This window comes from Thermobia domestica, chromosome 1, assembly GCF_964235325.1.
Source record: "Thermobia domestica chromosome 1, izTheDome1.hap1.1, whole genome shotgun sequence".
Taxonomy (NCBI): Eukaryota; Metazoa; Arthropoda; class Insecta; order Zygentoma; family Lepismatidae; genus Thermobia; species Thermobia domestica.
Window position 1 is genome coordinate 67,714,822 of NC_137454.1, and position 14,296 is coordinate 67,729,117.

At 40.7% G+C, this 14,296-nt stretch overlaps 1 long non-coding RNA gene across 1 annotated transcript in view; it reads right to left on the minus strand.

Annotated features, from left to right (window-relative positions):
* LOC145666117 (uncharacterized) overlaps positions 1-14,296 on the minus strand; it is a 120,456-nt gene extending 106,160 nt beyond the window's left edge. The window contains exon 1 of the long non-coding RNA XR_014127692.1: positions 13,972-14,296. This is a non-coding gene — a long non-coding RNA (uncharacterized LOC145666117). The remainder of the gene's footprint in view (positions 1-13,971) is intronic.

The window sequence follows — 14,296 nt, forward strand, 5'->3', positions numbered from 1 at the left end:
GAAAATTTCTAAGCGTAAAGTGGTTTCATGGGGAACTGAAAAATCTTTCCAATGTTATTTATATGGGACGTCTTCTATACCCCAAAATGTTTAGGCACTTCCGGCAAGATTAGAATGATGAAATTTGGCATGATTGTAGCCTTCCAGGACTAACCGACAGAAAAATTGCCAAAATTAAAAAATTCCAACTTTAGAGTGGTTTTATAGGGAACTGAAAAATCTTTCCCATATTATTTATATGGGACACCTTTTACACCCTCAAATTATTGAGCACTTCCTGCAGGGCTACAATGATTAAATTTGACATGATTATAGCTTTTCGGGAGAAACCCACAGGAAAATTGCCAAAAGTGAATATTTTTAATTTTTAGGGGGTCTGAAGAGGGGATGAAGAATTTCCCCATGTTATTTAAATGAGACTTTTTCTGGACCTATTATCTCATGTTTTAGGTACTTAGAATTGGAATAAAAACTTCAAATTCGGTATGCTTGTACGTTTTCGGTAGCTTTACCTAAGTAAATCATCAGAGATGAAAATTTCTAACCGTAATGTGGTTTCATGGGGAACTGAAAAATCTTTCCAATGTTATTTATATGGGACATCTTCTATACCCCAAAATGTTTAGGCACTTCCGACAAGATTAGAATGATGAAATTTGGCATGATTGTAGCCTTCGAGGACTAACCTACAGAAAAATTGCCAAAAGTAAAAAATTCCAACTTTAGAGTGGTTTTATAGGGAACTGAAAAATCTTTCCCATGCTATTTATATGGGACACCTTTTACACCCTCAAATTATTGAGCACTTCCTGCAGGGCTACAATGATTAAATTTGACATGATTATAGCTTTTCGGGACAAACCCACAGGAAAATGCCGGAAGTGAATATTTTTAATATTTAGGGGTTCTAAAGAGGGAATGAAGAATTTCCCCATGTTATTTAAATGGACCTTTTTTTGACGTATAATCTCATGTTTTAGGTACTTTGAATTGGAATAAAAGTTTGAAATTCGGTATGCTTGTACGTTTTCGTTAGTTTTACCTAAGTGAATCATCAGAAATGAAAATTTGCAACCGTAGATTGGTTTTATGGAGAACTGAAAAAATCTTTCGCATGTTATTTATGTGGGACGTCTTCTACACAGTAAAATGTTTAGGCACTTCCGGTATGATTAGAATGATGAAATTTGGCATGATTGTAGGCTTTGAGAACTAACCGTGAAGAAATTGCTAAAAGTGAATTATTTTTTTTTTTAATTTTTCAGGGGTCGAAAGGGAATGAAGAAATTCCTATTCTATTTAAATGGGCGTTTTCTTGGGATACAAAATCTTATCTTTCAGATAGTTGAGATAGGAAAAAAAAAAGAAAGTCGGTAGAATTCCGCTCCGCTGCAGCTGCCTTTGTCCCCACTTTGAACTCGTATTGCATACACGCCCTTATGACGCTCTGTGGAGGTCTCATTCACTCTGTTCTTACGCAAGTTCACAATGTAACTGAACTACCATAACCAGGTAGTATGATGCACATACGCAGAACAACAGCTGACTTTCGTCTTATCCTCATTCGCATTCAACTGACGGTGGGAGGTCCAATTGAACACAGACTTCCACAAAAGCGACAGAACTTTCTTGCTTACCTTTATAAATTAACAGAAATAAAAAATTCCAACTTTGGTGGGGTTTATTTATAGGAACTCCTTTTATATCTCAAAATTATTGGGCAATTTCTTTAGGATTACAATGATTAAATTTGGCATGTCAAAGGAAAATTGCCAAAAGTGAATATTTTTAGTTTTTAGGGGATTTTTGAAACGGGTATTACGGAACGTGTTTGTTACAGTTACTTTATATGTTGTATTCTTGTTGATCTCTTGTTAAAATGCACGGTTATTTTTACCTTAAGTTATCATTATAGCGGTTGCTGTTAATTGTTTAATTTCATTTAATGTTATTTGTTTTAAACAGTTGTGCACTACATATCAAATCAGTACCTCCGATAATTGTAATCGTTCCGAGGACAAGAACCTGCGCTCTCTACACAGCGCATCATTCGCATATGAGCATGAATTTCCTTGACATTCCTGGAAACATCTGTACATGTTCATTACAGACAAAAGTTATAGACGCCGTGATAAAAATTGGCAAATGATACTATAAAAGGGAGACTTTTTCGATTATTTTTTCAATATCTCGGACCGTTTGCAAGATTTGAGCCTACTTCCGTTTGAAGTTTCTAATTCATGTATGATAAGTGTATTCTTTCTTCATGTATTCAGTATGTAATAAGCAAACAGATTACATACACAATTAATTACAATGTCAGTTATAGATGGTGTTCAATGGGCAAAACACTGCAAAAATAAAAGTTCGTCTAAGACTGCAGAAATGGTTATCGCTCTTTTTCAATTATTTGGTCATAAAACAAACGTCTGAGACATATACAACCCCAATATACAACGATGTGGTGTTGCAATGCATAATGCTTAGGATATGATGCTTTTTTTTTAATTTCAACACTTCCAGTGTACCCGTAAAAATGTAATAAAGAAATAACAACTATGCTTTTTAAATATTCAATTTGAACTGGACAGTCTACAGAAAATTTGCAATCGATCAGTGAAAATGCCATCTATTTTGAGCCTGTTGTTTCCGAGATCTCATTTTCGAAAGGTTTCAGGACAAACATATAAGTCCACAAACATATATTCTAAAGGAACTCCAAAGATGGCAGGGCAGTTTGTTTCCATTGATTTTCTAGAATACTTATTAAAATACAAAGTCTTTGAACACTAATTTTAAATCATAAACTTTATGAAAAAAAGTGTATTTAACTGGTTTATTTAAAGCACACAGACTTAAACTGTTTGTCTCTCTGAAACGTAAAATCACAAGTAACCGTAAATAAAAGAATTGAAAGCCAAAGTTATAAGTTGGAGTTGAGGCACTTGTGTTCATAAGATCAGTGACGCTAGTTCCGAATCCTCAATGCATATTGACATTCACGACAGTAACCAATTTCCTAATCTGCCTCCACCGGGTCGACCAGCTCTTTATTCTTATTTACTTCAAAACTTTGATCCGAAATTCCTCAATACGAAACTTCTTTTTGTTCAGATCACGAAGTACATGCCTCGTGCCAATATCAATCAGATCATAAAGACCAGGAACGGGATGATAATCAAAACACCGGATCCGGAATTTCTCCGTACAATCCGGAATAAATTCAGTTTCGAAATTTTCGGAGTAAAATCTACCATGACCAAGCTGAATGACCAACGCACCAAACAGCCACCACCACCGAGAAAATCGCCCACTCTATCTGTTGTTATTCGTGGTGTAGATCCGAGCTATACTGATGATGAGATACTTGAAGAACTCAAGTTAGAAGGCTACACTATAATCAAATGTATCAGGATCAAAGGCGACCATGGTCCGACATACATGGTGCGCGTCCTTACTAACTCACAGCAGACTATTGATGACTTGCTTACTCGCGGTGCCTATATCTACAAACAGCGCCATCGTGTAGAACCGTCTCGCACCTCTTCCCCATTACCTCTTCGCTGTGAGCGCTGTCAGGTTTATGGTCAGCACTCTACTTCTCAGTGCAAAAATCCATTTAAGTGTGGCTACTGTTCAGGTCCACACCCTACACGCAGTTGTACAAATTTAAAATCACCTCCGACGTGTTCCACATGTCAAGAAAATTCACATCCGACATATAGTTACAAATGCCGATCCAAACCAGCTCCTGAGCCATCAAAACCAGAAACAGTAGTGCCACTGCGCATACCTGAACAAATCCAACCACCTACAAATCCAGCACTTCAACAGCCTGTAACTGTTCATCAGCTCTTAACATTTCTCACTCTCTCTTTACAAAATATTCATCCGTTCTTACGTAACCACATCGCTCAACAAATTCAGTATGCAGCCAAGGCAATTTTCCACGCCAACATCCGTCCTACATATTCTGGTAATAATGTCTATTATCATTCAAATGTATTGGAAACCGAAGTTTGAAAGCCATCTTATCTTTCTTCATTGCACTATGGCGCTCTCTTTCTTGTTTTTGAACATACGTTCTCTACCACAACACAAGCCGCTTTTTGAAGCGCTTCTGCTCGAAGAAAAGATCCATGCATTTCTCCTAAATGAGACTCATCTCACACACAAACTGACATGCCGCATACCTCGATTTCAATTGCTACGACAGGATAGCACGATAGCAGCAAGGCGAGCTAACGGGGGAGTAGCGATTGGTTTTTCTCCTTCCATTCCATTCCGCAGTCATTCACCAGCTTTTCCAAATCTTCCTGAACATCTTGTCACATCTTTATACTATAAGGAACTTTACGTGACCGTTGCTACTGTGTATATCCGTCCTGGCCATGATATTCCTCTTAATTTCTTCCAATACATCTCGAATAACTTTCGCACCTACATAATCATGGCAGACGTGAATTTACATAGCCGACCAGCCAATCAGCGAGATCAGTTCCTTAATTACATCTCTAGCCATACTACTGGCGTGACTCTGCCACTACCAAAACATACCAGGCCTTCTAGTCAGACTACCCCGGATATCGTTATTGTGTCGAATAACCTATATCATCGTAGCAGTGTTGAGGTCCTTGATCTCATTGGTAGCGATCATGCTCCCATCAAACTACTTATTACAACTCGCTCAGCCAATACTTCTCAGGATACACATAACCGAACTACTTACCGCTATCGCTATGATAAAGCAAATTGGCCTGCATATAGATCGCATCTCACGGACCATCTTTCTGATCTATCGCCACCTACTACTGAGTCAGAACTTTACCATTCTCTCGACTCTCTGGTTACTGTCATGCAAAACGCTACCGACAAATATGTTCCTAAGTCTACTGCTTCTATATTTCGGCCATCCTTGCCTCCTCAATATCTGCCGCTGATTAGACGTTCTCGTCAGTTTTATAGGGATTTCGTTGCTACTGGCAACCTAGACTCCTTGCATCATCACCGACAACTACAACGTACCGTTCATAACTACCTTAGAGCTTACAAACTACGATGCTGGATAAAAACTTGCAACCATCTTGGTTCTCTTTCTCATCCAACGCAGTATTGGAAGCGTTTCCGGCAACTCACTGGTCAAACTACACGAACAACTTACCCTCTGATAGACAACAATACGCCTCTTCATACCGATACTGATAAGGCAAATGCTTTTGCACACTATCTTCAAGGCATATTTACACCACTCACACCTGATTTGCCTCCTCGTCGTCATCCCGTCGACAAACTAAACCTTGAATCTCCGCATTTACAACCAAATATTCAACACACTCTTCCTGAGAACAATCCTCTTACTGAGCCAGTTCAAATTTCTAACATCACTTCTGTCGTTTCTCATAGGCGCAACACTGCTCCAGGCATGGACTCTATCACATATAGGCACGTTCAAGAAAGTCCCTACACTGTTTTATATTTGCTCTCTCTCATCTATACATTTATTCTTCGCACCGGCTATATCCCAGCTGACTGGAAGACGTCCAAAACCCTTATGTTTCTCAAACCAGGCAAACCGGCCCACAATGTCAGCTCTTACCGGCCTATTCAGCTAACATCAACTTTCTGTAAAATTTTGGAGCGTATCCTTGTCAAGCGTCTTCATTGCTATCTGGCACTTCACAACAGTCTTCCTCTCGCACAAGCTGGTTTCAGACCCTCCTTCAGCATCAACGACCAATTATTACGCCTTACAAATTCCATCTACAATCATTTTAATACAGGACATCCATCTTGCTTGGTTCTGTTTGACTTAGAAAAGGCATTTGACAAGGTTTGGCATCCTGCTCTTCTATATAAACTCAAACAGCTCAGATTACCTCTTCCATATCTTCGCTTCATTTTCAATTTTCTCACCTGTCGCCTGGCTTACGTCTACATAAATTGCAGCTCCTCATTTCCAATTTTTCTACATTCTGGGGTTCCACAAGGATCGGCTTTGTCACCATTACTGTACATTCTATATGTTGCCGACTTTCCTGCTGTTCCAGCCACAGTACAGCTATTTCAATATGCAGACGACACTGCTTTATTCGCCACTGGTAACACTATCCACCAACTCAATTTGGCTTTACAAGAAGCAATCAATACTTTTGTCGATTGGTGCTCTCACTGGCGCTTGAAAATAAATCCGACGAAAACTCAAGCTATTGTATTCCAATCTCCAACATGTCGTTCCCGTATACACCGTAACCCCAGGCTCTTAAATCTCACTGTTCAAGATGTACCACTCCAGCCTTCTCGTACTGTTAAATATCTTGGCCTTACTTTCGATCACCGCCTTAACTGGTCGGCACATCTACAAGATATTTCAAAAAAGGCGTATGGTCGTCTAAATCTGTTGAAAAGTCTTGCTGGAACAACCTGGGGACTCTCTGCGACTACTATCCTGAATACCTATAAAGTTTTTCTGCGCCCTATACTTGTCTACGGTCTAACAGCCTGGTTATCTGCACCACCATCATATTATGAGAAACTACGCGTTCTTGAACGACATGCCTTGCGTATAGCTTTTCGCATTAAGCTGCCCAGTCCAACCCGGGACCTCTATGCTCGACTCACATTTCCGCATATTTTATACCATCTGGAAACACTTCGCACCAAATATATTACCCGCCGTCTGCAATCGAATCATCCACTTCTCCAGCAAACATTTGAAGAACACGCCCGTAAGCTCTCCCCTTCTGCTACTCTCATTCCTCCGCTTTCATTACTGCTTACTCTGTACCGTTACACCATTCCTCCTGACCATCCTGACAGCCAATATTACGCACCATACTCTTCAGATGCTCATCTCCCTCATATCTGGCCATCATCTGCACCGTAACACCTACTGTTTTAACAGGGCACCCCTGTCTTCATTAATGCCTAGCGTCGCCCCTAGGCGAGAAGATAACACACATTCGTCTTACTAACCGAACCTCTGTGTTGTGATGTGAACTGCACTTCATTTCATCTTTCATCCAAACTTGATGCTTCTCCTCTATCTGTACCTATTGCACCTTAACAATGATTATGGTTAAAGGCCATAATGACCTATTAATTGATTATCAATAAAGTATTTCCTTTAACCACCCATATCCCATCTGTATGTTGTTCTGACTGCCATAATATTTCTGAATCTCTTCCCCTACAGAGGGCATAACCCTCTTCGGGCAGTAGCTAGCTTTTGCTAGCGGACAAAAAAAAAAAAAAAAAACACTTGTGTTCGAACTGGCCACCTGGAGCTCTAACCAGGTTAAAAAATTGGGTATCCGTAGCTGGCGGAGAAAAATAAACGAGTCACCTAGGTTTTCTATCCCCATTGGTTTTAAGCGCGAACATCATATATACGGTTGGAGTACCTTCCTCTCTGAGGTTGAAGGAAACAATCGTCGAATAATTGTTTTTGATCCTCTACGGAGGCTGACACACCAACTTGATCTCAACTTAGACGACTTTGCTATTCCTTAGGTTTAACGATTTATCTTGATACTCTCCTCTTCGGAGGCAGAGATACTTGAAACAAGTTGACGACTTAGGCATTTCTATCGGCTAACGATTATTTTCTGTGCTTCCTCTTCGGAAGAAAACCACATTACTAAAGTACAAACTTAGAGAATTGCTGTAAGAACACACACTTGCTGTAAGAAGTAATATTTCAAATAGTTTACGTCGTTTGGCAATTCTTAATTATATATTCCTAACTATATATAAAAGTACTTTATCCTTAACAATTATTATTTGATTAAATCATAATGAATAGTCTCCAGTTATGCATTGATCAACAAATAACTAAGTTTCATGTGCACAATGTGCGTGGAGATGGGGCTTGTTTCTTCCGGACATTTAGTTTGGCATTGTTTGGTACTGAAGAGTATGCGATGAACGTACGTAAAGATGTGGTCCAATACATAGTTGAACACTACGCTTTCTATGGTCCCTTTATCTTACACCATGGTACCGGTGAACCAATGACAGTAGATGCGTATCAGGCACACATGCTTTCGCCTTACACGTTTGCTACTTATGTGGAGTTCATGGCTGCTGCTCTTCTCTTTGAGCGACGTTTCATTATCATAGAGGGTCAGGAAGTACTGCGTGATGAGGGCAACCGTGAGTGGGATATGATTATCGCATTGCTCACTGGACCGCGCGAGAGTGGCCACTTCAGTCTATTGAGGCCAATTACTACACCACTTCCTTCACCAGCTCTTCCATATGTTTCACCACTTCAAACTAGGTTTGTTACTGAATCCCCTCTACGTATTGAACACTCTTCTACTTCTAAATGTGGGAGACCAAAAAAGAGGAAGTTGGGTCGTCCACCAAAAGCCGCTTCAATTCCACCTGAACTTCCTATTGATGAGAGTGATTGTAATTATTCTGTTATATTACCTTCACCCTTGACTTCTAATGTGCCTAAAAGATCTGGTCGTCCAAGAAAGAAAGCAGTAGGTTGCCCAAAGAATAAGGATTCTAATATACTAAAACAGGTTACTATGGAACCTGAAAATCCTTATTCCCAAAACAATGTAGTTTTCAATTCTGTAAACTCCAAAGAATTTGCAATATGCATTGATCAAGAAATAACTAAGTTTCATGTGCACAATGTGCGTGGAGATGGGGCTTGTTTCTTCCGGACATTTAGTTTGGCATTGTTTGGTACTGAAGAGTATGCGATGAACGTACGTAAAGATGTGGTCCAATACATAGTTAAACACTACGCTTTCTATGGTCCCTTTATCTTACACCATGGTACCGGTGAACCAATGACAGTAGATGCGTATCAGGCACACATGCTTTCGCCTTACACGTTTGCTACTTATGTGGAGTTCATGGCTGCTGCTCTTCTCTTTGAGCGACGTTTCATTATCATAGAGGGTCAGGAAGTACTGCGTGATGAGGGCAACCGTGAGTGGGATATGATTATCGCATTGCTCACTGGACCGCGCGAGAGTGGCCACTTCAGTCTATTGAGGCCAATTACTACACCACTTCCTTCACCAGCTCTTCCATATGTTTCACCACTTCAAACTAGGTTTGTTGCTGAATCCCCTCTACGTATTGAACACTCTTCTACTTCTAAATGTGGGAGACCAAAAAAGAGGAAGTTGGGTCGTCCACCAAAAGCCACTTCAATTCCACCTGAACTTCCTATTGGTGAGAGTGATTGTAATTATTCTGTTATATTACCTTCACCTTTGACTTCTAATGCGCGTAAAAGATCTGGTCGTCCAAGAAAGAAAGCAGTAGGTTGCCCAAAGAATAAGAATTCTAATATACTAAAACAGGTTACTATGGAACCTGAAAATCCTTATTCCCAAAACAATGTAGTTTTCAATTCTGTAAACTCCAAAGAATTTGCAATATGCATTGATCAAGAAATAACTAAGTTTTATGTGCACAATGTGCGTGGAGATGGGGCTTGTTTCTTCCGGACATTTAGTTTGGCATTGTTTGGTACTGAAGAGTATGCGATGAACGTACGTAAAGATGTGGTCCAATACATAGTTGAACACTACGCTTTCTATGGTCCCTTTATCTTACACCATGGTACCGGTGAACCAATGACAGTAGATGCGTATCAGGCACACATGCTTTCGCCTTACACGTTTGCTACTTATGTGGAGTTCATGGCTGCTGCTCTTCTCTTTGAGCGACGTCTCATTATCATAGAGGGTCAGGAAGTACTGCGTGATGAGGGCAACCGTGAGTGGGATATGATTATCGCATTGCTCACTGGACCGCGCGAGAGTGGCCACTTCAGTCTATTGAGGCCAATTACTACACCACTTCCTTCACCAGCTCTTCCATATGTTTCACCACTTCAAACTAGGTTTGTTGCTGAATCCCCTCTACGTATTGAACACTCTTCTACTTCTAAATGTGGGAGACCAAAAAAGAGGAAGTTGGGTCGTCCACCAAAAGCCACTTCAATTCCACCTGAACTTCCTATTGATGAGAGTGATTGTAATTATTCTGTTATATTACCTTCACCCTTGACTTCTAATGTGCCTAAAAGATCTGGTCGTCCAAGAAAGAAAGCAGTAGGTTGCCGAAAGAATAAGAATTCTAATATACTAAAACAGGTTACTATGGAACTTGAAAATTCTTATTCCCAACACAATGTAAACTGCGAAGAATTTGCAACTTGGCCTACCTTGTGTGCTATTGACATCAAAAGCAGTACCCTTGGTCGTCCTAAAAAGAAAATAGGCGTGGGTCGACCTAAGCAGTCGCCTTTTAGTCCAGAGGAACAGCATAGGGTCGAAACACATGAAAATTTTAAAAATGATCAAAATCGGTCCCGCCATCTTCCAGGAACAATAAGGAAAGGAAGTCTCATTGGCCATTACAGTGGTGCTCAACTTAATAATATCCTCAAGTACCAACTGAAAGTTATTTCACTTTTAAACCCTGGCTGTTTCAAATGTCAATATTGTAAAGCTCCATTATTTCATGAAGAAAAAACTCGTAAAAAGTGGTGTTGCGGTGAAAATGCTTATATTGTACCTGATTTTCCACAACTTGACAGCGTCTTCTATACTATGCCACCGTTTTTAAAACAACCTAGACCGTACAACAATATCTTTGCATTTAGTGCGCTGGGAGTATCTCATGGTTTTAAGCATCCAAGTACAGGTGTTTCATTTTTAAAAATACAAGGCCGTACTTACCATAGAGTATTTGATTTAGCATACACTGCATCGAATAATCCATGTGGCATGTACATTGATGACGGAGAAGAGCGTATGAGACTTGCCAAGGGAATGGCTTTAAATGAAGTCGTTGTTGAAGCAATCACAAAGTATTTATATGCTGTTAACCCTTTCATTGGTCTGCTGAAACAACTGAGCCAAGAACCTTCAGAGTATGCTCATTTGATTTTCGAACCTACAAGTAGACGCACCCATGGACCTATTTTAGGAGATGTTCCTAGAGGAACAGAAATAGCTGCCATCTTGAGTACGGAAAATGAACAATACAATTCCCGTCAAATTGTTATTTGGAAAATAGGCGCTAGAAAACCACACACAGTTGACATCTTTCATCCGTTGTACGAGTCTTTGCAGTACCCTCTCCTTTATCCACATGGTACACCTGGCTGGTATATCGGACTGTTGGATAAAAAGGGAAAAAAGCTATCCCAAGTTAAATACTACCGACGCCTGTTGTTATCAGAACCAAGATTTTCTACGCTGGGACGATTGTCGGAGGAGTGGCTCGTAGATATGTACAGTCGTGTGGAAGAGGAGAGGCTACGATTTATTTCTGGTATGCAAAATAAATACAACTCTATGAGTATACGATCTGCTCCTTTGCACGAACTACAGACCTCAATGTTGACAAAGAAACAGGGAGACACTATGCGGGCTCTAGCGACTGACGAAACTATTCAAGGGGAGGGTGGTATTGTTCATGGCCGTATTTATCTTCCAAATACGTTCACAGGTGGGCCAAGATATATGAAGACTAAATATATGGATGGAATGTGTATCGTAGCGAGATTAGGAAGACCGTCATATTTCCTTACCATGACATGTAATCCGAAATGGGATGAAATTGTGGAGTCCACTCCTCCCGGCACCAAAGCTTCACCCAGTTTGGTATGCCGAGTGTTCCAGTTAAAACTATTGGAATTGCTACGTGATCTGCGCAGTGGGACATTTTTTGGAAAAAAAGTTTATTTACTCTATGTGGTGGAGTACCAGAAGCGTGGTTTACCTCACTCACATGTGTGTTTTAGAGTTGAGGGGGGAGGGCCGAGACAAAACACTGAAATTGATCAAGTTGTTCGGGCCAACATCCCTTCACCGGACGAAGCAGGCGGGAGATTGAGGGAGCTTGTATTGAGACACATGATGCACGGTCCTTGTGGACCTCCTAATCGCATAGATCTTCCATGCTGGGACTGTAAGGAGAAAAAGTGTACGAAACGCTTCCCTAAGCCTCATATTGAAGTGACGCATGTAGATGAGAGAGGGTTTGTGCACTACAGGAGGGATAGTTCTAACACTGCTAAAATTACCTCTGGTGGGAAGTACGTACAGGTTAATGACTCTTGGGTTGTGCCTTATAATGCTCCTCTTCTACTCAAGTACGACTGCCACATAAACCTTGAAATTGCTTCAACTCGTAAGATCGTGAAGTATTTATTCAAATACATAACTAAGGGACCGGATGAGGCTCGCGTTGCAGTTGTTCCGGAAGAACAGTTGAACGATGAAGTAGAACTTTATGCTACAAAACGCTACATTGGGGCCTGTGAAGCTGCGTGGCATACATTGGAATTTGAGATGACTGGCCGTGAACCTAATGTCATCCAGCTTCCTGTGCATCTGGAGGGCTACCAGTCTGTTGTTTTCCGACCGGGCCATGAAATCGATGCTGTTAGCAGAGCATGTTCTAATCTTACTTTGTACTTTTCTCGACCAACATTACCTGAATTTGACAATCTAACTTATTTGGACTTTTTCGAACGGTATATCGTGCATTCAAAACGACCAGGGTCGTGTAGTGTTCGAGTGATTCCCCACCCTGATGGAGTACATTTCATCACCAAGAGGCAGCGTGGAGAGATGGTGGAAAGAATGATTTGGGTAGCCCCTAACAGAGGAGAACAGTTCTACTTACGAATGCTCTTGAACAACTTTCCATGTAGAGGCTACAGCGACCTTATATCTCTAGGCGGTGAAGGTTGTACTACCTTACAAGGTGCTGCACGAGCTCTGGGGTTGGTTAATGATGAGCAGGAGTACGAAAGAGCATTGGAGGAGGCTTCACAGTTTATGACTGGCGCCCGACTTAGGATGTTCTTCGTTCTTCTTCTTGTTGCTGGGGCAAGGGGCGCAGACTTGTGGAACAACTTTAAGAATCTGTTGGCAGAAGATATGTTAGAAAAGTATTTAAATAATCCAGAGCGAGCCTACACAGTAGCACTATGTGAAATCGACAGAAGCCTTCGACGACATGGATCTCGCCTTTATGAACATGGCCTTCCTGATGTTCAAGACGAGTTAACTGAACTTGGTCGAGAGAAGGTGCAATATTCTGTAAGTCAGCTTACTTCTTTTCTCGAAGAATGGCTTCCTAAACTCAGTAAGGACCAGAAAAATGTACTTGAATATGTCACAAATTTTCTGGAAAATCCCCACACCAATGAGTCTTCAAATGTCATTTTTATCGACGGGCCTGCTGGATCGGGAAAGACTCTGCTTCTTAATGTTCTCACTGCTAAACTACGCCTAAGCCGTCGCATAGTTCTTTGTACTGCAAGTTCTGGAATCGCTGCTCAGAACTATGAAGGTGGCACGACAGCGCACAGCATGTTTAAGTTGCCCTTAAACTTAAGTAATGACATGGAATTTTGGGGAATTACGGGAGGAAGTCAGCGAGCAGAATTAATCATGGAAGCATCTGTTATAATCTACGATGAGGCACCAATGGCACATAAAGCATTAATCCATATTCTCGAGAGATCATTGCGAGACCTAATGAGAACAAATTTGCCATTTGGTGGGAAACTTGTGATTTTTGCCGGGGATTTTCGACAGATCCCTCCAGTTGTTACAACTGCTCGTACCAATCTTGAAGTAATTCAAGCTTCTCTTCGCTTCTCTCCTATATGGTCGTCAGTGAAACAGTTCAGTCTTAAACAAAATCTAAGAATACAGAATGATTCCTCATTTACCAACTTTCTCTTGCATATTGGTGACGGTATACTACCTCCTATCAATTTCGGTGAAGGTCAAAATGCAGCTCAACTCGTACCATTGCCGAAGATTCAATACCTCACTAATGTTTCTTTGTTTATTGAAAAAATTTTCCCTCAAAATGTATTGTATGAACCTGACACTTGCGCAAGGAGAGCAATTCTTTGTGTAAACAATGAAAATGTTGACTCTGTAAACGCAACAATCTTAAAAAGCTTACCTGGGGATTCATCTCACTTGCTGAGCGTGAATTACGTGGAAGAAAGCTGCGTCGATGACTTTTTTCTTACTCCAGAGGCCCTCGCTAACGTCCATGCCAAAGGAGTACCAGATCACAACCTGGAACTTAAAAAAGGCGCAGTTTGCATGATAATGAGGAATTTGCACTTCGATGATGGGCTTCTAAACGGCACTAAAGTCATAATTGTTGATATATCACCGCGGCTCATAACAGTGAGAAAACCTCATAGTTCTGTGCTGTATTCAATACCACGGATTACTTTTCAAGCGCCTATTGAGCCCAACAGTCCTTTGACTATGTACCG